This window comes from Centrocercus urophasianus, unplaced genomic scaffold (genome assembly GCF_019232065.1).
Source record: "Centrocercus urophasianus isolate 14NV4802_14NV808 unplaced genomic scaffold, USGS_Curo_1.0 seq_21, whole genome shotgun sequence".
NCBI classification, from domain to species: Eukaryota; Metazoa; Chordata; class Aves; order Galliformes; family Phasianidae; genus Centrocercus; species Centrocercus urophasianus.
Genome location: NW_024884767.1, coordinates 11193704 through 11216994, shown reverse-complemented (window position 1 = coordinate 11216994; position 23291 = coordinate 11193704).

Genomic DNA, 23291 nt, shown 5'->3' with positions numbered 1-23291 from the left:
ATATATATATATATATAAATATACATATTCCCAGAGGTATAGTCTGCTAGTGTTTCTCTCTTATTCTGTATTGATTGTTGTCAGTAACCTTTCTTTATTTTAGCAGTAAACTCACCTTTTATCAGACAGTCTCCATTGATGAAATTTTTTGTGATCTTCTGTGAAATACATTAACCTTTTCAAATTGGTTATAAGCTATAAATTAAAAATAATTTATAAATATATGAATTAATACTTACTAAACTTCAGTGGATCACATGCATACCAGTGGTGCGTTTTCTTAGAAAATAAACTGACCTTACAATGCAGTATGCTCACTAATATTTACTGCTCAACTTTTATCTAGAGGTTTTTGCCCTGGGAGTTGTTCTTGTTTCCACCTACTAAAGCTGCCCTTGATATAGCCACATTTTATTTTGAGGAATAATAACTAAAGCAAGAAGGTTCCTGTTTTCCTATCCCATGGGAAAATAAAGCCAGTTTCAGTATGTCAGTCACATAGACTCATTAAAAAATGTAAGGTGTTTTTTCCCCCCAAAGTTTCTACTTACTTAAAAACAGATAAAACCACACACAGCGATTCCTAACCATTCAGGGGTGACAGAACGTCATTCATTCTTATCTTTTAAGAGTACATATCCCATCCTGCCATAGATCAAGAAAGGAATATGGGATAGTAATCTCTTTTCATTTTTCATTCAGATTTCTGATATGGAAAATGGATTTGAAGCTCAAATCCAAACAATCTTCCTTTCTCTGCCCAATGTGCATTTTCCTGTGGAAGCATCCTTTATTTAGAACTCTAACTTTGCCAACTGCATTGTGGTTGGCAGGGTTAATGTTGTGGAGTGTGGGACAATGGTATTGTGCATTTTATAGGACAAAATATGCTTTCACAGATAAGAAAAAGCTGCTGTTTAAATTACCACAATGCAGAGATGATCATTTTGTGGACACCCATGTACAGAGAAACCCACACTCCCGTGGGGGACTATTTTAAACCCATTCACAGCCTGTCTTCTCATGCTTTACACAGTGAAAGAAGGAAGCACCTCTTTTCACTCTTTTCTACCTCCTTGTTCTCCTTTACACACAGACATTCATCACTCTGATGTGTTGTTCTGCATCCTCTGAGTCCCTCAGGATCTTTTTGCTGTGGACTGGCTTCAGAAATGGGTATCTTAGGTCCACTGCTTCTCTCCTTGTGGGTCAACCTCAAATTTTTCTTTCTCCTTTCTTCAGGATTTTCCACTCTCTCAACCTGAAGTCCTGCAGCTAAGGTGCATTTGATTCACCCCACTGCTATAGCAAGCAGTTGGTATACAGATAATTGTCTACCAGTAGCTTCTCCTCCCCACTCTCTCTTGTCTGTGAGATTCATGACAAGACTTGACAAAAGAGGCTGTACTTCATTCCCAAGAAATTTCATTACAGTGATTTTGTAACACCAGGCAGAAGCTTTTTTTTGCATTTATCTTCTCTCAAATCATGCAGTCTCAGTTTTAATAATTCCCTACTGCAGCACCACTGCTCTGTAATCCTGGAAAACTGATGTGTTTTATAGAGTGTCTCAGGGAAACTCCTACTTCCTTTTAAACAGTCCTCATCATGATGCAAATTTCCATCCACTCAGCTCCCAGAACCTGAGAAATTCTGCAAGAGAGGTCTCTCCTGGAGTACTGTGTCCAGATCTGGAGTCCTCAGTACAGGAGAGATGTGGACTTGTTGGAGCACGTCCAGGAGAGAGGCATAAAAATGACCCAAGGGATAGAACACCTCTCTTATGAGGACAGGCTGAGAGAGCTGAGGCTGTTCAGTCTGGAGAAGAGAAGGCTCTGCAGAGAGCTGATAGTTGCCTTTCAGTACCCAAGAGAGCTGTAAGATAGAAAGGGACAGACTTTTTAGGAGGGTTTGTGGTGATAGGACAGGAGAAAGTGATTTCAGTCTGGATACAAGAATTTTATGATCAGGGCGGTGAGGCACTGGCACAGGTTGCCCAGAGATGAGGTGAGTGTCCCATCCCTGTAGACATTCAAGGTCAGGCTGGACTGGGCTCTAAGCAATCTAATCTAGCTCTAGATGTCCCTGTTTATTGTGAAGAAGTTAAACTAGATGGCCCTTCCTACTCAAACAATTCTACAATTCCATGAATCTATGATTTCTTACAGGAAAAATAATTTATAAGAGCATGGATCTGTAATCCAGCAACAAGGGAATTCCTACAGAAGAAGGTTGTTGTTTTTTTTCCTCTATTGCTCTGTATGCATTTTATTAGAGAGAAGAAATAAAAATCAAAAGTAATCCTGGGAAAAAGTTAGTTAACTTTTATAAGCTGTGTACAGGTGCCAAATAATGTGAATTGAACCCCTGACATGGCTTCCATTGTGCTCTTAGCATGTTCTGCTCCCAAAAAGCCACCAGTAGAACCAGAACTTGAGCAGGAAACCTTGGCATCTGTCACACAGTCCCATTGCCTTTTTAGGAAGGGAAGAGGGGAGGACAGACTAGAGAGTTCAACCAAATGCTACTTAGAGCTAGTTTTTTTCAGTCCACTTAATGTTGCTTTAGGCAACATGAAAAGGTTTTGGATGTGACCTTTGGTTTTACCTCGTGGTGCTGGACAGTCTTCCAGGGCCTGGAATGAGTGCATCATATTCAGTCCCACAGGCTACATTTTTATCTCATTTGAAAGTATAATGTTGAGCATGTGCCTTTGAAAGGAAATAACTCTGACTTCTGAAATACATTGGTATTTCAGGTAATTTCCTATCACACTGCTAACTAGATGAATTTGCATCTGCAGTTATTTAAGAGGAAAGTTCCTTTACTGTTCTTCAAAGAAAACTTTTCTCAGCCAGTACCATTAAAATATTTTCCACAGCTTTGACTTCCTTTTCTACAAACTTGTATTTCACTCTTCATAAATTTTTTGAAGTAGGAGGCTTGGAGGTAATTGTATTTACTATTGACATGGACTAAAGTTCCAAAATCTGTGTCAATCCCAAAAGGTGTAAATAAAGGCAATCTTCCAGGTAACAACTGGATTTTGATTAAAAGCTATAAATGCAGTCCTGCGCATTCACCACAGCTCTCTAAGAGACACTCCTGCCAACTTTTTATGTGCTTCTATTTCTGTCCACCCACACAATTATCATGGACTTTCAAGGGCAGCAGACGGCTGTGTGCAGCCCATGCAGTGCGTGCCAGCAGTGATATGCTGAGGGCTTGGAGGCCAGTGTCCCTTTGCAGGCCCTCTGCCACAACCTGCCTTCTCCTGCAGGACTGTAGGGCCAAGTGTTTCAGCTGAGCCCCTCCAGCCAACATCTGGACTTCCTGGAACGGGCTGGAAGGTCAAGTGGGGAGGAAAGCTGTCAGCCCCTTCGGCCTCTTCTCTCCTCCACAGGGGGGAAAGCCCATTAGGTTCAGTCAGCAGGTCATGTGTTAAGCTGCTGAACTTGCTGAATCTTCTTTCTTCCTGCAGCTGGCTTTAATGTCCATAGAAATCTGGAAGCATTCCTCCTCTGACCTATGTTTGGGTGACAAAATGAGCAGGGGCTGGCAGGTTCTGTAAGCATTACAAGCACAGGCAGGTGCTCAACACGTTGGCATGGTGGTCTGGCCAGCTGTCACTGGGTGAACACCAGCCCCACTCCTCCTGCCAGGCCTTGTGGTGCTTCCACAGGCACCCTCTACATCCACCAGGAAAGACATTTCAAAAACTAAATACACGGGCTGTATTCAGGAGCCCACTGAGTCAGTTGTGCTGTCTCTTAAGGGTAATTTTTTAGCTTGTGCATGCAAGAGGATGTGTTCTTCGGTGGGCATGCAAAAGTGCTTACATAGGTAATGCCATGTAGATACTGGGGCTCTTCAGCCTGGGGAAGAAAAAAGTGAGAGGGGATCTTATCAGTGCTTGAAAATATGTAAAGGGTGGGTGTCAAGTGGATGGGACTCAGCGACAGGACAAAGGGCAACAGCAGAACTGGAAAATGTGCTGCATACAAACATGAGGTAGTACTTCTTCACTGGGAGGGTGACACAGCGCCGCAACAAGCTGTGGAGCATCTTCTCTGGGGATATTCAAAACACACCTGGATATTTTCCTGCATAACCTAAGGGAACCTGCTTTAGCAGGGAGCTGGACTCTGTGATCTTCAGAGGTCCCTTCCAACCCTTAAGGTCCTGTGAATAACGTCCTCTTATTAGCAGACTCTCTGGAGTCTCTTGGCTCTGTGCCGCTGCCTCAGGGCAGCCCCAGCCCAGCGCCGCCTGCCTGCCTGGCCTGCCCATCCACCGCGCTGTCAGACAAATGGTAGATGGTCGTTTCTGTGGACTCCCGTGCGTTTATTTTGACACGCTGAAAATAACAAAGAACTGAAGCATTTATGAAGAGTGCCGCAACCCTGAGAATTTATTTATTTATTGCTTCCAGGACAAAGTTCAGATGTCTGAAGGAAAAGTGAATTTACAGCTCTGGTGACCATGTAACCTCTCTGTTCACTTGTCCCATTGAAAAATGGTTATCTTGTGTTCGCATATATTTCTGTCTCATACTGGCCAGAGAAAGCCAGGAGAGATTTTATTCTGCATTCAGTATAAATATCATTCATATTTTGACTGCCAGCACTGACATCTGTTTATATAATCCTAATCTGCAATGACTGCTGAAATCTGGTTAAGGACAAATGAAAACAGCACTCCTCCTTGCAGTGAAAGGAATGCTGTGCCTTGGGAAGTGAGGGAAAAAGGATACAGGTTGTGAGATGACGGCACCCTCTCTGGAGATACCTAAAGCATCAATATGATGCTTAAACCAAGCCCTCATATTCTTGCTTGTGTGTTTTAGTTACATATGACTGTGTCCCATGGAGACCTTCTCCAAGTTCTTCAGCATCTCCATGATGATTTTGCCACAAAAGCTGACAAAACCCACTCTGCTTCAAACTGCTCCAAAGTGCATTCAGGTCACTCGCCTCTGACTAACATCAGAGACTGAAAAGAATGGGGATCAGACACCAAGGAGTTCAGCATCATGCTTATGATATGCCATACGTGTTGTCTTAGACCAGAAGTGGCATTCAATATGCTAACTCCTTGTTCCACAGTACCTCAGATGTGTTTGCAAATGATATTGCATGGATACTGACTCGTATTTCCTTCATTTGTATTCCTTAGTTTTCACTGTAAGGACACACACACACACACACACACACACAAACAACAACAAAACAAAACAAAAACAAACAAAAAAGAAAACAACAAACAACATTAGCATAACTTATCGTAAAAGCCAAGATTCCAAAGGGAATTTATTTTCTTTGCATTTTTCTCTACTTCTCCATTTTGTCATTATGCAGACATGACACCTGACATAACATGACAGTGTTTCTTCTGTGAGAATGTAAACTTGTGTAAAAATTTCTACATGTGATTTACACCAGAAGCAGTTTAAAAATCTGATGATGTCGGCATGTAGGGAGTACTAAGTGCCCTGTGACTGGAAGCTTTAAATAAGCAGTGTTTTTCTTGCTCAGACTCAGCAGAATAAAAGCATACAATTATTTCTATCTTTAATCCATAGCTATTAGCCATTAAACAAGCAATGTGCAATTTTACTACTATGATGCTGAAAGCTGAGAAATTGAATTAGGATGGGTAGACTTCCGAACAAAATCTCTGCACTATATATATAGGAATTATAACTTGGTATCACGTAGGTCCATAAAGTCAATAAAGTAACGTTTCCTATCTGGAACATTTCCATTAAAATAAACACAGTGTAATGCCACTGAACAGATTTTATTGCTAAAGAAAATAGAAATTCTATCAAACATTCCCATCCCCACATTAACTAGCTTGCCTTAAAAGTCATCTCAGAATAACACAATGAGTTTGATATAACGAATTTGAAAATGTGTGAGATCTTTTAATGAGCAGAACACAGCTTCTTTGCTGTTAAATTTTGTCCTTGTTATAGAGTCATAGAATGGCTTAGGTTGGAGGAGAATTCAAACATCATCAATTTCCTACCCGCTTGGGCAGGGCTGCCCCTGCTGGGGAGCTCAGCTGCCCAGGACCCCATCCAACCTGGCCTTCAGTGCCTCCATGAATGGGGCACTACAGCTTCTCTGGGCAGCTGTGCCAGGGCCTCACCACCCTCTGAGTAATGAATTTCCTCCTAACATCTATTGTAATTTTCCCCTCTTTTAAGTCCTATTACTACCAAATCACATAAAAAGTCAGTCCTTCTCCTGCTTATAAGCTCTCTTTAAGGCACGGGAAGTCTCCCCGGAGCCTTCTTTTCTCCAGGCTGAACAAACTTCTGTAGGAGAGATGCTCCAGCCTTCATAGCCTCCTCTGGACCCATGGCAACTGCACCACATATTTTCAATAACTATGCAGCAATGTGAGCTACAGATTAGCAGCAAGACGGTATTGTCTTAGTGAAGGTAGAGCATAGCAGTGGTATAATTGCTGACCTTTAGAACAATTTGGAATGATGAGTATGTTTTTCCCCTTCAGGAATCCTGCTTCCTTTATAAAAGCTTCTCCTTTTCTCAGTGATGTCATCCTTTGAGAGTGTGTCATAAAAGGAAAAGTTAGGTCCCTTAAATAAACCCATACAGTTGGATTTCTATACAATGTGCTACAGAATGTCAGCCAAGGAAAGTGGTAACGCCCAAGCGATTCTTATCCACTGTTTTGGTTAAGCTTGGGTCTTAAAGGAATGTAAGGCATCCTGTTCACTAACTGAGAAATAAGTGCCAAAGCTGGCTGCTTTTTCAGTAAAAACCACACAACTTCCGTAACGCATGCTTCACACTTTGAGCAGAACAACGTGTCACACTGACATAGCTGAGAATACTGTCATTTATATAACATCATACAAATGTCTTATGAGTTTATATCAGAAAATAACAATAAAATATTATTTTACATAAGTTTGTGAAATCTGCTCAATGTAAGAAAATAGTACTTACTGTAAACAATCCATTTCACATATGAGCATAATGAAATTCATATGACAGAAGATTAATTGTGCAATTCTATTTTCCAAAGAGCATAATAACTAGCATATCGTAATTCTACCTCTCACTGTCCTGTCTCAGGGAATTTATACTTCTACAAAACTAAAATTAGTTTCCTTAATTAGAGCTGAAAGCACGTGAGCCCTCCATGGAGAGGCACACAGGCAGACACTGGAGCTATTTAACACAGCAGTTAATTTACAATCAAGATACATTCACGCTTTTCATGACTGGAACAATTGCTTCAATTCTATTTCAAAAGTCGGTAGCAAGTGTAATGGCTTTCCTTTGAAAGGCCCTTTAATGAATTAATTAAGATTAATCTGAAGGCAGTACACTCTTGAACAAAGAAAGGTATGCCAAGTCTTCAATTGTACATTGCAAAATGTATTTCAAAAACAAAAAGCTTCCTTGTACATTTACTACATTTTTATGTATTAGTACATTTATCATCTACTAACAGAAATACATCTGAAAATTTATAACCTTTATTTTGAATCTTATTGTAACTGTTTATACATCAATTAAATCCATATTTCACTCCTATGACATATTTCAACTCCTATTCTGAAAATCAACTGTACAGCCTTTGCTCTGTTTAAGCTGGGATTTCAATAACCTGAAGTTCAAATAACCCTACTTTTTCAGCCTTTTTCCTTCTCTTTGAAGCAGAAATGAAAAATTACTAAAATCATGCACACACACACAAAAAAGAAAAGAAATACTGAAGTTATTTTAGAGTGCTTTTTGATAGGCAGAAGTGAAAGAAGTTAAGCTGCTTCTTCCCAATCCCTCTTACAGTCTTCTCAAGGTCTCCCATATCACTTGGCACTTTCTTCCTTGAAAGCCACTAGGCAGGAGGAGCTGGTGACTTCTGTCATCTCCCTACTTCTTGCTTCCAGACAGCCATTTCACACTGCAGCAGGATCAGTGTGCAAGCTATTGACAAAAAGGAGCAAACTCACCCTCCCTGCCTTCCATTCTGGAAGGTTCCCATCACGCCCTTCACATCAGACAGAGATATTGTGCCGCTACATCATAAATCAGGTATGGAAAATTCATCTGGGGAAAAAAAAAGAAAAAAAAGCAGTTCTTGTCAGAACAGTTCCCGTTTCAAGAGAGATGGGCACAGATGGGGGAACAGAGAAGCAGGACTGCCTTTTTCAGCAGCAGCTTACTATTAGATTAGTTTTGCTGCAACTTGAAACTGCATCCTAAGCCTTCCTGCAAAGCTGGGGAGGAAAATGACTCTGCAGTGACAGAGAGATGGACAAAGAAAGAGATTGTAACAGATGGAAGAATCCGCGAATGTGCCACAGCTGGGTCTACCTTGAGAAGCAGAAACACAATAGGGCTGTCACAGACTGTAAAGGGGGAGGGCTGCAGATGGAAGTGGAATGATTTCTGCAGGCTTGTAGGGGACCTGCATCCACACAGCTGAGGGAAAAAGAAGCTGTAGGAGGAGACCGGGAGAAGAAGTTGAAAACTGAAGGAGTGTTAATTGCAAAACCACAGTATGAGTTAAGTATGCATGAGAGCCAGATGGGGCTCTAATGGCTCACAGGAAGGAACAAGAATTTTCTCTACATAAGAATACTTTGGATGAAGCCAAAGGTACATATGGGTGCAAACACAAATATTTATATGATATTCAGATTGTAATTGTGCCACAAGCTGAAGACATTTCTGGTAAAGGAACAGGTTTCTTATGACGAACTACAAGATTCCCAGCCATACATACCCCATTTCTCTGCACGCTTTGTGTGCTCCCTGTCAGCACCTGCAGTAACACTGCCAGCTGTGAAGTTCCCTGGTCTTGTTGGAGCTGCCTGTGCATCTTCTCTCACACAAGAGAGTACACCTTTTCCTAGACACCTCATTTTTCTTGGGTTCTCACTAGAAAGTTTTAAGTGTGAATCTGAAAGTAGAACTCCAATGCCATCAGAGTTTTGGTATGTGTTTTCCCTGTTGTGTGAAAAATAGCTTTGTGGTGCTTTAAATTTAGTATGGTATACTGAAAACTAATGACCCCAAAGTTACTTTTTTCACTTCAAGAAATGTAAAAGGAATATCCGAAGGTCCTCCTCCACCCTTCTTGAATTACTTTACTGAAAAAAGGAAAAGAAACTGTTTGATATATATGACATGTACAAGATTAAAAACAAAGAAGAAAAAAGAAGAACCTTGTCATAAATCTGCAAAAAGAATGCCCACAAAATTTTAATAAATAACTATTAAAATAAATAGTTATAATAATAAATAAATAAATTTAATAACTGTTTCAGTACACTTCAATTGCTCTGATTAGTCTCAACCAGTGGATGATGCAGTACTTTGAATGCCAGCTTCCAGTAACTCGACCTTCAGCGCTGTAACAGGCAGACTGCAGTCTAGCAAAAGGCAGGCTCAGGTAAGGTCTTGAGGGAACTCCAGCTGTGGCCGAGAGCCATGAACGCTGAAAATGCTACCAAAAGAGTATTTAATTGCCTTCCATCAAACAGAACTTCATGAGCACATAAATTTATCAGCTTTCTGGTGACACAGAACTCTGGCCCCTTAGCACTTTCCAAATGATAAAACAGCACTTCATATTAATTCATTTTAAAAGATATTAAGTAATATTAAAACAATTGTGAAGCTGACTTAATAGACCTAGAGACTGCAAGTTTTTATTTCTCAAGACCTTCAGAGATAAAAGTGTCAGAGATAAAAGAGATAAAAGTGATATCATTTGAAATATTTCCTTTTGAAAGGCTGAGGAAGAACAACACAAAATCTAGCTGTGCTTCTTTTCCTATCAAGAGAAGAATGTTGTCCTCTTTGAGCAGTCTACACACACTGTGATCATCCCTCTAAGAGTTTGACAATTATTCACTGAAACCAGCAAACTTATTAATCTTACTTCCCATTTTCTCTCCGTGCTCAGTCATTCCAAAAATCTGTATGAATAGACCTCCTTGTCTCACCTTGCTTTTTCAACTCTCCCACAGCCTGCCTAAAACAGGTCTCATGGGAAAATGCTAAGGAAGCTGCTGACTTCCACAGGATTTTACTAACTTGCAATCATATCTACTTCTAGTCCACAGAGGCACTTTGCCATCCTGTTCTGCCTATAGCAGAAGATCAGTGCAAAATAGCTAAATTCAAGTAATTTTCTTCCGGTCATCTTAGGTGGGCTGAGAGCAGCCACACTGTGAAACAGATAGGCTGATGGTTGCTCATCAGTGCTGCATTTGCATTTGCAAGGCAATGGGAATGCCTTCACAACACTAATGCAGCAGTTCACCTTGTATACACAAGCTTTCCCAGCGTAAGACCTGAGCTACACTGGTTTTGCTTCACCTGAACCTATACCCTCTGCTTCTTGGCAAGGTGAAGTACTGACACCACAAAACACAGCCTTGTTCAGCTGTGGTTGCAAAAACTGTAAATATTAGAAACATGCAAAATCACCTATTTCTTTTGCTTATTCAGCTCTGCCACTTGCCAGAGTATCTTTCATTTCAGTGTGCTCTACGAGTTACCTACTCACATAAATATTTTCTTTTTGCTTTAAATTTGATGTGTAAGTTTTGCCCACTTCTTTATCACTATGGAGAGGGCACATAAGAATATTCTCTTTGACCATTTTTCAGTTCCCACTCAGAAAAGCCTGCAGGTTTCTTGGTGGACTGTTTTGTTGTGTGTTTTTTTTTTTTTTTTTCTTTTTTTTTTTCTGCATTTTATCTTGACAAAATGTCACAGAGAGAAAACTTTGTATAAAGAGAAGGGGAGTCTACACTGATGGATCATCTGTAATGACAATTTCTAAGATTGTGTAAGGAGTGTACCAAGTGTCTCCGTAACAGATGATGAAGTTACTTTTACTTTAGGAGACGTTATTTTCTGAAGATAATTTCCCAATGAAATGCATTTCATATAATCATCCCCGAGGTTGGTCAACTCTATCTTGGACTGCATCACGAACAGTGGCAAAGGAGATGATTGTCTCCTCTGCTGTGCCCTTGTGAGACCCCATCTGAGTACTGTGTCCAGACATGGGACCCCTGGCACAAGAAACGTGCTGAGCTCTTGGAGCGGGTCTGGAGAAGTTGCCACAAAGTTGCTCAGAGGGCTGGAGTACCTCACCTTCAAAGAGGTGCTTGTTCTTGAGGAGGGAACACTGCAGGGAGATCTCAGTGTGGCCTTCCAGTACTGAGGGGAGTTTACAGGCAGCAGGAGGATGGACTTCCTTACAGGATCTGATAGTAACAGGACATGGGGGAATGGCTTTAAATTAAAAGAGGGGAAATTTACAATGGATGTTAGGAGGAAATTCTTTACTCAGAGGGTAGTGAGGCCCTGGCACAGCTGCCTAGAGAATCTGTGGTGCCCCATTCATGGAGGCAATGAAGGCCAGGTTGGATGGGCAGCTGAGCTGGTGGGGGGCAGCCCTGCCCACGACAGAAAGAAGGTACTCAATGCTATTTAAGATCCCCTCCAACCTTAGCCATTCTATGAATCTCTGATTCTATGATTTCTTTGAAAATTCACAAAATTAACAACAAAAGCTTTCATACTTTAGCATTAGAATTACTAAAACTACTTCTTTAAAATAAAAATAGGGATGAAATCTCATTGTCCCATTCACAATCTATTCCCAGAATTATAAACAAAACTTGAAACTGATGTCTTTTCAGTTCCATTATTTGAAGCCAACATGAGATTTTCCTAAGGCAAACCCAACTACACCAAAATTATTCTGGCAGATGTTTGTCTAATATTCAACAAAGAATTTTCCTTCTTCTCCTTCCTTTTGTGAGCCACTGGTGTGCATTTGGAACCCTACTGAGTGCTTATTTCTTCAATTTAATGGCTAGAATCTTCATTATTCTTTAAGTGGAAGTTGAATTTCTCACATGGTCAAATGCCAGTAGGAACCGGTCTTTAAGTAAAACGTTAAATTGCCACAATTAGGTTGCAGAAGTTAGCAGCATTGTCTTTTAGCTTGCTGAGAAAGAAAAGCAGGCAAGTTTTTGAATAGCTGGAGCCTCTCAAGTGATGTTCTGACTCACACAGAGGAAAACCACATGACTTTAGTTTGAGAGTTTTTCTTTGTACCTTAATCTAATTTGGCAGCCCTGGGGCTCAACTGGTTTTCTGAAGAGCAGTATAGTAAATCACTGACGTTACTGTCTTTACCCACAAAGAAACACAGACCCCATATTGTGAAATTCTGTTACAGTGTTTCTTCAGATACAAGTTCCTTTGGAAGTGCTCTGAGCTCCCAGATGTCCTTCCCAGGGAGGCATGCAAGATCCTCTCAGTTCCTTAAGTGAGAACAGTGTTCTCAGTACCATGAAACACTGAATGTGTGACTGAATTACTTTAAGTTGCAGTTGCTAACGCTGTACTCTTCTGCTGAGATATCCACTGGACATCTGTGAATAGGTTGTCTGTTTTCTCAGTGTCCTCGTGAACAAAAGTAACAATATAAAAGAAAAAAATGTCTGGACTTCTCTGTACTTCCAGAAGGGTAAATAACTGGAAATAGCTAGAAAAGGTTCATGTAAGGTAAAGAGTAGAAGGGAGAAATAGAGAAGGAACACAATGCAAATAAAATCTTGAAGGAAAGTAGATGCGGAGGGAGAGACAAATGGGAATAAATATAAAAGAAATTTATGTGGAAGAAAAGAGAAATGAAGAGTAAAAAAAGAAGGAAATGGCCACAAATGAGAAAGAAAGAAGAGAGCGTGCTGAGTACTTTCATTCCAATCTACTTTTGCTAGTAACTATGTGCCTCATATTCAGATAACTTATGTTTTGGAAACGTTTTGTCGTTTTCTCAGATATCATATTCTTGCTGAATATTCCACAGGCATCTTATTCAGCAATAGGACTGTATTCTAATTTCTTTTGAGATTTCACCTACAAGTGAAGTCATTTCAGGCACTGAAATGTAACCTAAATTCCTAAACTGTTGTAACACTATTTTCTAGAAATCTACCTGACTAAGCAAGAAAAGTAGATACTATGTTTAAAATAAAATGAGCTAAAATGACTGATAACAATAAGCTTAAATGGATGCAGATCCTGCAGGGTATAGATCAGCATTCAGCAAGTATCCAATAAGATTGTCTTTTCACATCAGCACATTGAAACTCATAGGTTCATTGCTCCTCATAAATACAACTGGAAATAAGAGTTAACTAGATGTGACCTTGAAAAAGTGATGAAGAAAGTGATAAAGTAGGTATATAGGCATCCTAATTGTACCCACAGTCAACTTCATCATCAGCTGGTCCTCAGCACACAGCAGTCAACAGAAAATTACTTGAGAGAGATAAGTGATCACAAAGTCAAAGGAAAATAGAAGAAAAAAGAGTAAAGAAGTTTGCTGCTGTCTCCAGAAGGAGCTGCAGCAGGCAGAAAATGACGTAGCAAGGAATTTAAGAATGGAAGCAAATACTGGAAGAGAAGAGATGTGGGCTCAAAAAAAGAGGAATTGAGAGGGTAAAGGGTCAAGGAAGGCTGCAAGGCTGCAACACAAACTGGTCTTCTGATAAGCAGTGTTGTTAAATCCCCACTAATAAGGAAGGGTGTGTAAAGTGTGTTGATGAAAATGGAGAGAGAAGAGGATATTCAGAAGATCTTCAAGAGAAATAATTCTCTCCTTGGAGGAAAAACAATGAAGAAACAAAAAGATCAGCTGGCTGCTCTTGAAAGACGGTTATGGAAGCATGCATTTCTCCATCTCTGAATGAAGTATTTCAGACTCTAGTTTTCATTCCTGTTCAGAACCTCCTGCAGCTCTGACACCTGAAAGTGCACTGTGGTAGGATGTGACTCCCATCCTCCTGGCTGCTGCCCTCCTCTGCATGCCAACATAGGAACACAGGCAAATTTTAAAAAGTGAAAAGCACCAGTGTGTCATGTGGCCATATTGTGTGTGATGGGCAGGGTGCTCTCTCTGGAGAGATCAGTTCTCAAGTACATGACAGCTGGCACTTTTCCTATAAGGATGCTGTTAGAAATAGGGTTTCCTTGAAACCGCTTTGAGATCACAAAGCCTCTGAGCATTTCTCTGGGATAGGCAAGTGGACGTGTTTCCTTGCTAGCTGTGCTTGGATCCAGGTGTTTCCTCTTGTTTGATGACTGCATTGTGACTGTTTGCTAACTATGACTTGTATTTCCATGGCGGCGACAGGATGGGAGTAAATGCTACAGACAGCACCCGAAACACTCAGTTTTGTGTTGTTTCCAAAGAGTCAACAATGAAGGAAGTGGAAGGTTTGCATCAAAGTTTACAGCTCTTGGCAGGAATAGGCATAGAGTTAATAGGAAGAGAAAATAATCAGGCATTATTTTTTGATTAACAGAGAAAGAATTAGTGAAGCTGATGACTGAGCCCTGAACAATAATCTCAGTCCAGATTACATGCCCTAAAGTGAAAACAGAATGTCAGTAAGGTAAATGTTTATCTATCTAAATGCTTTTGCAAACAGCCACAGCACTGAGATCTCAAACAGACGTGCGTATTCCCATGTGTATTTCTTAAAAAGGTTGTGATACTCTCTTTTCTATTTAATTCAAAATCTTAGAAAAGAGATCTTAGAAAAGAGAGGAGAGAGAAGAGTTTTGAAAACTTTTCGGTTATCTGACATAGGAGAAACTCCATCAGTGTAGCAAGGCTGACATTATCATGGCAGTTTGAGATCAGTGTTGAGAAAGGGAGAAGAGAGATTCACAAATTTGCCTAGTGGAAATAATGGGCATAAATCTTCTCTAAGGGTCCTCTATTTAAGATCTTCCAGTAAACAGGTTTTTTTTGCTGCAGGAGCCTAAAGGAATAAATACTCCATTGTTATAGATTAGTTATGTTTCCTTGATTTTATATGGATTTAAGCTACCTAAGAATCTACATAGCGGATTCATAGGCACTCTGGACGAGGACAAATCTGAAATAAGGACGGTTATTACAAACTTTAATATATTTTATTTGAAAGTATCTGCCTATTATTGATCCTTTTTTTTTTTTTTTTTTTTTTCTTTTTTCTTTTTTCTTTCTAATTTGGAAACATTAGCTAAAAAATCTGTCTCCCCCTCCCTTCCACCCCAATGGGGGGAAAAAAAAAACCAACAAAAAAAAGGAAAAAGGAAGTTCAAACTTTTCTGTAGCCTTAAAAAGAACGGAATATTTAAATTGAAGAAAAATCTACAGGAAAATGATGCCCTCGAGGAAGGAAGGATAAAAAGTTCAAATATTTCCTGCAGGTGGAAAGATATATGATCTCAGGGGAATCATCTTTCTGCTTTCTTTTTAGATTAGAGGGTTGTGGCTTTTATAATTTGTTTAGCTGATGAAATATAAAAATCAATTTTATTTGAAAGACCAGATTAAAATCTATGGCCAAGTTAGAATTTTCTGCCTGAGTGTTTTCTATTGAAATATTTCTATGGAAAATATTTTTGTGTTTATTTTGAACAAAACATTCCCAAGCAATGTAAGAGAAACAATCAGTATGATTTGACTATATTCCCTCCTAAACTGCAATAGAACTTTTCAAAATTTGTTGACGATGGCTCCAAGCCCCAGAAAAGTGAATAGACTCCTGAGTACTCTTCAAGATGTGGCTTCAGGGGCAACATTTGCAGAGGGAAACAATTTCCCAAACGCAACAAAATCTGAGACAGAAATTACAGAATTGCTAAAGGAATCTAAATGTACTTTTTAATTATCATCACTGAGGTCTCCTTTTCAAATTCACAAAAGAGACCTAAGATTTTAGGGCACGGTTAGCATTTATTCATCAAATATTAAAGAACTTGTCTTGTATTGCTGACTGATGAAGGTTATTTGTTCCTCACAGGGCTAGACTTGACAGTACAGATTAATTTATTACTGTCTGGGTCTGAATTGTAGCATTTGTCCAATGGCCCTGAGCCTCGGTTCTGTAGACATGGAGATCCTCAGAAATGATTTTTTGCATGACAGATCTCCTTGATTTATCTTCATCAAGATAAAGTCGTCAAGATCTAAGGATAAAGTAGCAAACTCACTTTAAAAATCGTGTTTGCAATAATGAAAGAAATTTTGGGGAAAAAAAGTTCACATTATTAATATACTTAGCCATTAAGATCTTTGGCGATGAAGATCAGCCTTAACACTAGAGATCCATTCTGCCAGCTACCACATTTCCCCATAGGTTGAAATACAATAATTCTTTCTTGAGCTAAGATGGGGTCTCTTTTGCCATAAATGTTTAAACATAGTGTGAAAGAATTATCTCTGGGGGTTACTGGGAACTACACTTTTCAGTGGCTTTCCTCAGGGTACCTCCTCAAGAAAAGAAAAAACGTTATCTTTCATTCACACATATATACATACAAACGTATATAGAGAGACATATGCACACCTATGATTTTTTTTTCCATCTGCAGGCATACTAAGTGCCCTGCACTTACAAAGGAACAAGCCGGGATGAGAAGGTGAGGGGCCAGAAAATACAGATGACAGCTGAAACTCCTATTAGCAAATGCCAGGTAGTGCTATGAACTGACTCACTTTGGCTGTACATTTCCCAGCTGAGAACATGTAGAACTGGCTTTTGCACAACAAGTCTTTGAAGGATGTCAGAATGACCTTCAAACAAAAAAAAAAAACACTAGTATTTCTTTAAAGAATGTCCACGAGGGGTTTTCTTGTCAGAATAGTAGCCACAGCACATTAACTCATTAACACTATTCAAGCTGATAACCTTTGGTCTCCTTCATTAATCAAGCTCAAGCAGTGGTTGAAGATATAAACCAAAGAAAGTCACTGGCTACGTTTCGCTCAGTGTTAAAAACCCAAAAAGCAGCTACAGTTTGCCACATGACTTTAGCAAAAGTTCTTTTAATTAACTGGAGAATGAGCCTGGGTTAACCTGGGGTATGTTAGTGGTGAATAGAATAAGGGAATTCATTGTCAAGGAAGTATCAGCCGACTGACCTCTGGGCTGTGTCTATATATGGGTAAGGAACCAGAACTGAGGAAGGGGCTCAAGCACTGCTTACTTAACCCCTAGCACAGACACTGGCATCACTCTAGTATAGGCCATACTGTGCTCTGTCCCATGGTGCCTGGACCAGTAACCTGTGCAAGTGAGGGCTGAAATCAAGAGGTACTTTGATTGTGACCTCTGTGGGGCCAGGGAAAGCCTTGTGAAGTTATGTTAGGGTTGAGAGGTGAACAGGCTTGTGCAGTAAGATCACAGAGAATGGGATCCAACAGCTCCAGTACAGCTTCAAGTTACACATTCCTATGTTGCACTAAAATAATGGCCATGATCATCACACCAGGCTTCCAAAAAGGGGTCTCTGTCTAGTTCTCCCCCTCTCTGCCCTTCTGCCACAGAATTTCAAAACCTTCCCTCCTTCTTCCTGCTTTCTGACAGTTGTTCACTGGTTTTCACACATGCAAGAGGAGGTGTACTACAAAACTTCAGTGATGGCAGGCTATATATTCCCCTGCCGCTCTTATCCTGTCCCTGACCTGGCTTCTCCCATCCAAAATTATTTGAACCTTCTACAAGAATTGTCTCCATTCTTGTTCTCATTTCTTTCCTGCACTATAAATTCTCTGTCAAGTCATCAATTCAGCTTGCTTGCCTGTGCTTTAGTACCAACCTTGTATTTTAGATATACATTTTTTATTCCGTAACTTGTTTTCTCCATTTCAAAACCTTCCAAATGTTTGCCAATAACTTTTCTTTTGTGAATCCTGTCTGAATGTATGCTTCCACACACTTTTATTGTAGTGATAATTTAAAAAGGTCTGGAGAATATTTTCATCTGCCTGATGAAAGCGAGTTACTGAGCGAGTAACTGATAGTTACAGACAAGTCTGTAATGATTGCCATTTACTCCAGCATAGAGTACTGACACTGCTGAAAATCAAGAAATGGATTTGCAAAACCACAGAGAAGCTCCAATAATTCCACTTCATGATAAAATGAGCAGAGCAGGGCTGCCTCCTGGAGATCATTCTGCAAAATCTTAAAGGGAACCATTTCTTTGCCTGAATTAATGCTCAGACAACAAGGCTGTTTCCCACTGAAACTCCCCCACAGTTCAACTGAGACCCAAGGAAAACAGACACAACTTAGGGTGTCTAATCTGGGGCTCAGATTTGCCCATTCATTTAGTTGCTTTCTGAACATCTTGTCAGATAACCTGAAAAGGTATTAAAGGAAAGCATGATGCTATTTGATACATAAGGTGAAAAAAACAAATATTTTAAGTATTTTTACCAATACAAGCTGTGGGATGAAGGGATTGAGAGCAGTCCTGCCGGAAAAGACCTGGGGGTACTGGTGGGTGGGAAGCTGAACACAAGACAGCAATGTGTCCTCACAGCACAGAAGGCAAACCTAATTCTTTAAAGGCCCTTTCCAACTCTAAGGACTCCATGATTCTGTGACTTCAGAGAAATTTGAGAGTAAGAGTCCAAAGTGGTGAACATGAGAAAAGAAAACAGCTGGAAGCTGAGGTGGCATTTGTTTTCAGCAGAAAGGAAAGAAAGAAATGAAACAACACAAGATTTTGTGGTCATGTTGGTACAGATATCTCTCTGCAGAATGTAGTAGAGTTGCAGGAAAATTAATACCTGTTTCTTAGCTACTAAAAAATAAGTGCTAGAATATAGGCTGGGAGAATATTGGATTTTTTAATTTTTAAGAAAGTTGTGGACAAATACTTGAACATTTTCTTCCATAACCTCTAGAGAGTCAGAGAATTTTGTCAGCAGCTCTGACTGCAGCTTGCAGTACACAATCAAAACAGTGATGCTGGATCCAAAACTCCCCCTGGCTCTGCATCCTATTTCTGACATTGATCAGAAGCAGACTCCGTATGAAATAACACAGGAATAATTCAGCACACAATGGTGCTTCTCATGCTGAGGCTTCCCATTTTCTAGGAAGTGCAATAGGGTTTGTTTAATTTATATTATTGTAAATACTGGAATTCTGTACTTCTCTGTCACCCAAACAGCACAAAAGTTTTTCCTGGTGCACAGAAGACACATTCTTTGTTGCTGTTTGTGCCCACTGCCTCTTGTCCTGTCACTGGGTGAAAAGAGCCTAGCTACATCAGCACCATTAGTTACTTATGTGCACTGATAAAACCTCCCTGAGCCTTCTTGTCTCAAGGCTGAGCATTCCCAGCTCTCTCACTCTTTCAGTATTAGGAGAGAGGTCCAGTTCCCTCAGACATCTTCACGGCTCTTTGTCGAATTCTATCTATTATGTCCTTGTCTCTTTTGCACCAGACAGCCAAGAACTGGACTCTATCTCAAGTATAGCCTCACACTGAGTAGTGAGGAAGAATCACCTCTGTTGACCTGTTAGTGGCATTTGCCTAATATAACTCAGAACTGTATGAGCCTCTTTTGTGATAAGGACACACTACTGATTCATATTCAAGTTCATATTCACCAGGACTCCTAGGCCTTTCCTGCAGAGCTGCTTTCCAGCTGCATAGCTTCCAGCATGTCCTAGTGCTTGGAGTTATTCCTCCCCAGTTGCAGTTCTTTGCATTTAAGCTTGCCGTAAGTTTCTTATTATTCCATTTCTTCAGCCTGTTCATATCCCTTTGGATGGCAGCATGGACCTCTGGCACCACTTCTTCCAGTTTTGTGGCTATGCATCTCTTTCATCCAAATTCAGAGCATGCTCTAAGAATGTACTCAGTAGATCTCAGGCTCACTGTATAATTGTCACCTAACATGATCAGATGGTAACTGAAATTCATAGATTGGGAAATTCCTAGTGATATCAGTAGAAGATGGACTATAACTGGGCAGGTGTAATCAGTCAGCAGAATAAAACTATTGCTCTCATCTTGACACCACTGCCAGTAATGAACCACTATTGCTCATTCTTCATCCCTGTGTTGATTGTAATATATAAGAATAAAAATCATAGATAAATAAATAAGCTGCAAAATACTTCTGCTATTTTAGACATGTTGAAGTCAAGAACGATAGAATGGTTGAAATGGACCTTTCAGGTCATCTAGTTCCAACCCTCCTGCTATAGGCAGGGACACCAGACCAGATTGCTCAAAGCCCCATCCAGCCTGGCCTTGAATTCTTCTGGGAGGCAATATCCACAACCACTCTGGGCAATCTGTTTCTGTGGCTCATTACCCCCACAGTAAAGAATTTCTTCCTAATTTCTAGTCTAAATCTACCCTCTTCAAACTTAAAGCTATTTCCTCTCATCCTGTCACTACATACCCTTATAAAAAGTCCCTCCCCAGTTTTCCTGTAGACCCCCTTCCAGTACTTGAAGGCCACCATAAGGTCTCCATGGAACTTCTTATTTTCTAGGTTGAAAAGCTCAGCTCCCTCAGCCTGTCCTCAAAGGGGAGGTGCTCCAGCCCTCTGATCATCTTCGTAGCTCTCCTCTCGTCAATGCCCTTCTTGCACTGGGGGCCCCAGAACTGGACGCAGTACTCCAGGTGGGGTGTCACAAGAGGAGAGCAGAGTGGCAGAGCCACCTCCCTCAACTTGCTGGTCACACTTCTCTTGATGCAACCCAGGATACAGTTGGCCTTCTGGGCTGCATAGCACACATTACCAGCTCCTGTTGAGTCTTTCATCAATCCACACTCCCAAATCCTTCTCTTTAGGGCTGCTCTCAAGCCATTCCCTGCCCAGCTAGTATTTGTGCTTCGGATCAAAGAAGGCAACTAAAGTTAAAAAATAAGGTTTCCCCTGTACTTGCAGACATTGAAATGCTCCCTGGAGAAGCCTAACATAGATCCTTCAGATTGTTTTCTCAGGCCCTCCTGTGTTCATCAGTTATAAGAGGAGACTAACCTTCCAGCTATTTCCTGCCTAAAGTTTGGATATACTCAATGATTTAGAGCACAAAGTGAAAAGCATTTCTATTTGCTGAAAACTCTTTTCCACTGTATATCTCTCCATCTGCTTCATGTTTTCCCTGTTTGTTTTGTTGAAGAATAGCATTTTTTCCTATTTCTATTAAAAAAAAAGAAAGGAAATTAAGTGAAACACCAGTTAAATAGGCATTTGCAGCCTATCTGTAGCCTAAGATTCTGTTCAGCTCATTGTTCTTGATGCTATGCTTTCATACTTTCTCTGCCTGCTTCTGAGTTTGAGATCCTCACTCAACACTGTTCTAAAGCACACCTTTACAGCCACTAGCAGCTTGCAATACATTCTCCAGAAATTGTGCAATGCAGTATCCTGAGTATCATTTGAAGGTTTACTCTCTCACATATTCACTGTATGAGAAATGCACATGAATTTAGAATATTATAGCCTAAATTGAATGCAGAAAGGCACTTTTGCTTTGCTTCTTTTAGGGGAACAGATGAACAGTACTTTTATGAAGAGGCTGCCCTCTACGTGAGAACACAGCTCTGCTGGCTGCTTAGCCATGCTGTAACCTGAGACACATTCAGCAACGAAATGGAGCAAAGACTTCACACTTCCACCCACACTTATTTCTGTAGAACACAAATATAATTCAGAAACCACCGCATTTCAGATTTTCAGGTTGTCTACTTATAAAACAGGTATAATTTTGTCCAAAAAGTATCTAAACCAACATCTGCGTGCATCTGCTCTGGAAATCCTCAGGTTTCATCTTCTTGTTCACTTTGCAAGTTTGACAAATAGGAGCCAAACACCAGCAGGAAATGAATGAACATAAGACTTTTTTTTTTTTTTTTTTTTTTTTTCCTCCCAAAATTCTACAAATCAGACATTTCCCAGACAGGCTTGTACAATCCGCTGTGAAGACTGTACCTTCGCGGTTACTGCATGAACAACACTGCCCTCCTCTGTAGAAAATCGGCAGCTCCTCTGCTGCTACCCTCTGAAGGCCTTCTAAGCAAAGTAGTTCCCTGCAGTGTTTGAAAAACTCTTCAAACAGAAGACACAAAAGCATCATACAGAAATACATCCTGAAGCGTTAAGGATGGATTTGTGACTGCCACTGCAGCCTACTTCACTGATGTTAAGTGCTGAAGTGCCAAAAGAATAAGCAGTGTTTACAAATAGTTGTTGTCAATGCAATGAAACATTGTCAAAGCGTGGAGAGGAAGTAAGATGTCCCTAATGGCTCTCAGGAAGAGGATGAAAGGCTTATCAGAGCTGTGAAACTTCTTAAGATGAATTCAAATCAATAAAACTAGGTGAAGAGAATTGAAAGAAGGAATGGAATTAAGGTAAGGGAGCACCAAAGCAGGCTAAGGAAAATTTAAAAGAAAGTAGATAAGGGTGACTGAAATGATAAGACTTTGGAAATGAGAGTTAAAAACACAGCAAAACAAGTTTGTTGGATGCTAGCAACTGTTCTTTTTCTTGTGCTCTGCTACTTGTCAAAGCTGCCTGCAGAAAAGTTTTTGAAACTGCAACAAAACAAGAGAAGAACCATAGAAACATCCCTGTTAAAAAGAACAAGCACAACTCAAACGAACAGTAGAACCAGCAATGCTTAATTTGGAAAGAGTGTAACTAGTGCAAGGCAGCTGAGAGTCACAAAGAAAGTATGGCCACATTATGTCTCACATAATGTCTTCATTTTAAAGTTTTCATCCGATGTGCCTGCAAAATAGCTCCTATACACGCATAAGACAAGTTGCAACACCTCCTGCCCTTGGCATCAGCTGGAGCAGAGTGTGGCAGGGGGTACCCAGCACCACCTTCCAGCAGACACGCCAGGTACACAACCGCTGGCACCTCTTGTGTTCTCTACAGCTCTGGCACTGCTATCTCTGGAGTGGATAATTACAGGACAGCTTTTCCAGTATCCCATCTCTCTTTTACAGGAGTACACAGAAGAAAATACATGATGGTGGATTACACATCCAAAATTTAAAATGACAAATGCTTTCAGTCCAATATCCACCATATGCAGCTCAGCGTTTGAAGAAACGCAGACCTCTGAAGACTGAATTTTTCTATTCAATTGCTTGTATGGCTTTTAATTTTCCAATTTTGCAGAATTCCAAAAGGTGTCTGTATGGGAACTGTTGATCACAGCCTGAACCTCTGACCACCTGAGGCGAGCAGAGTCAGCCGTGGGAGCACAGGCTCCACCTCTCCTAGGCCCTATTGAAGTGCTGACTGCACTGCGGAAGGATTTTTTTCTGGAGATTGCTCCTTGTGGAGTTTACTGTGAGCCTACAACACTGGTGAGACTTTCCATTTATTTTGCTTATCTTTCCATCGTGATAATCTTACTAAACCTAGCCTCTGTATACCTACTG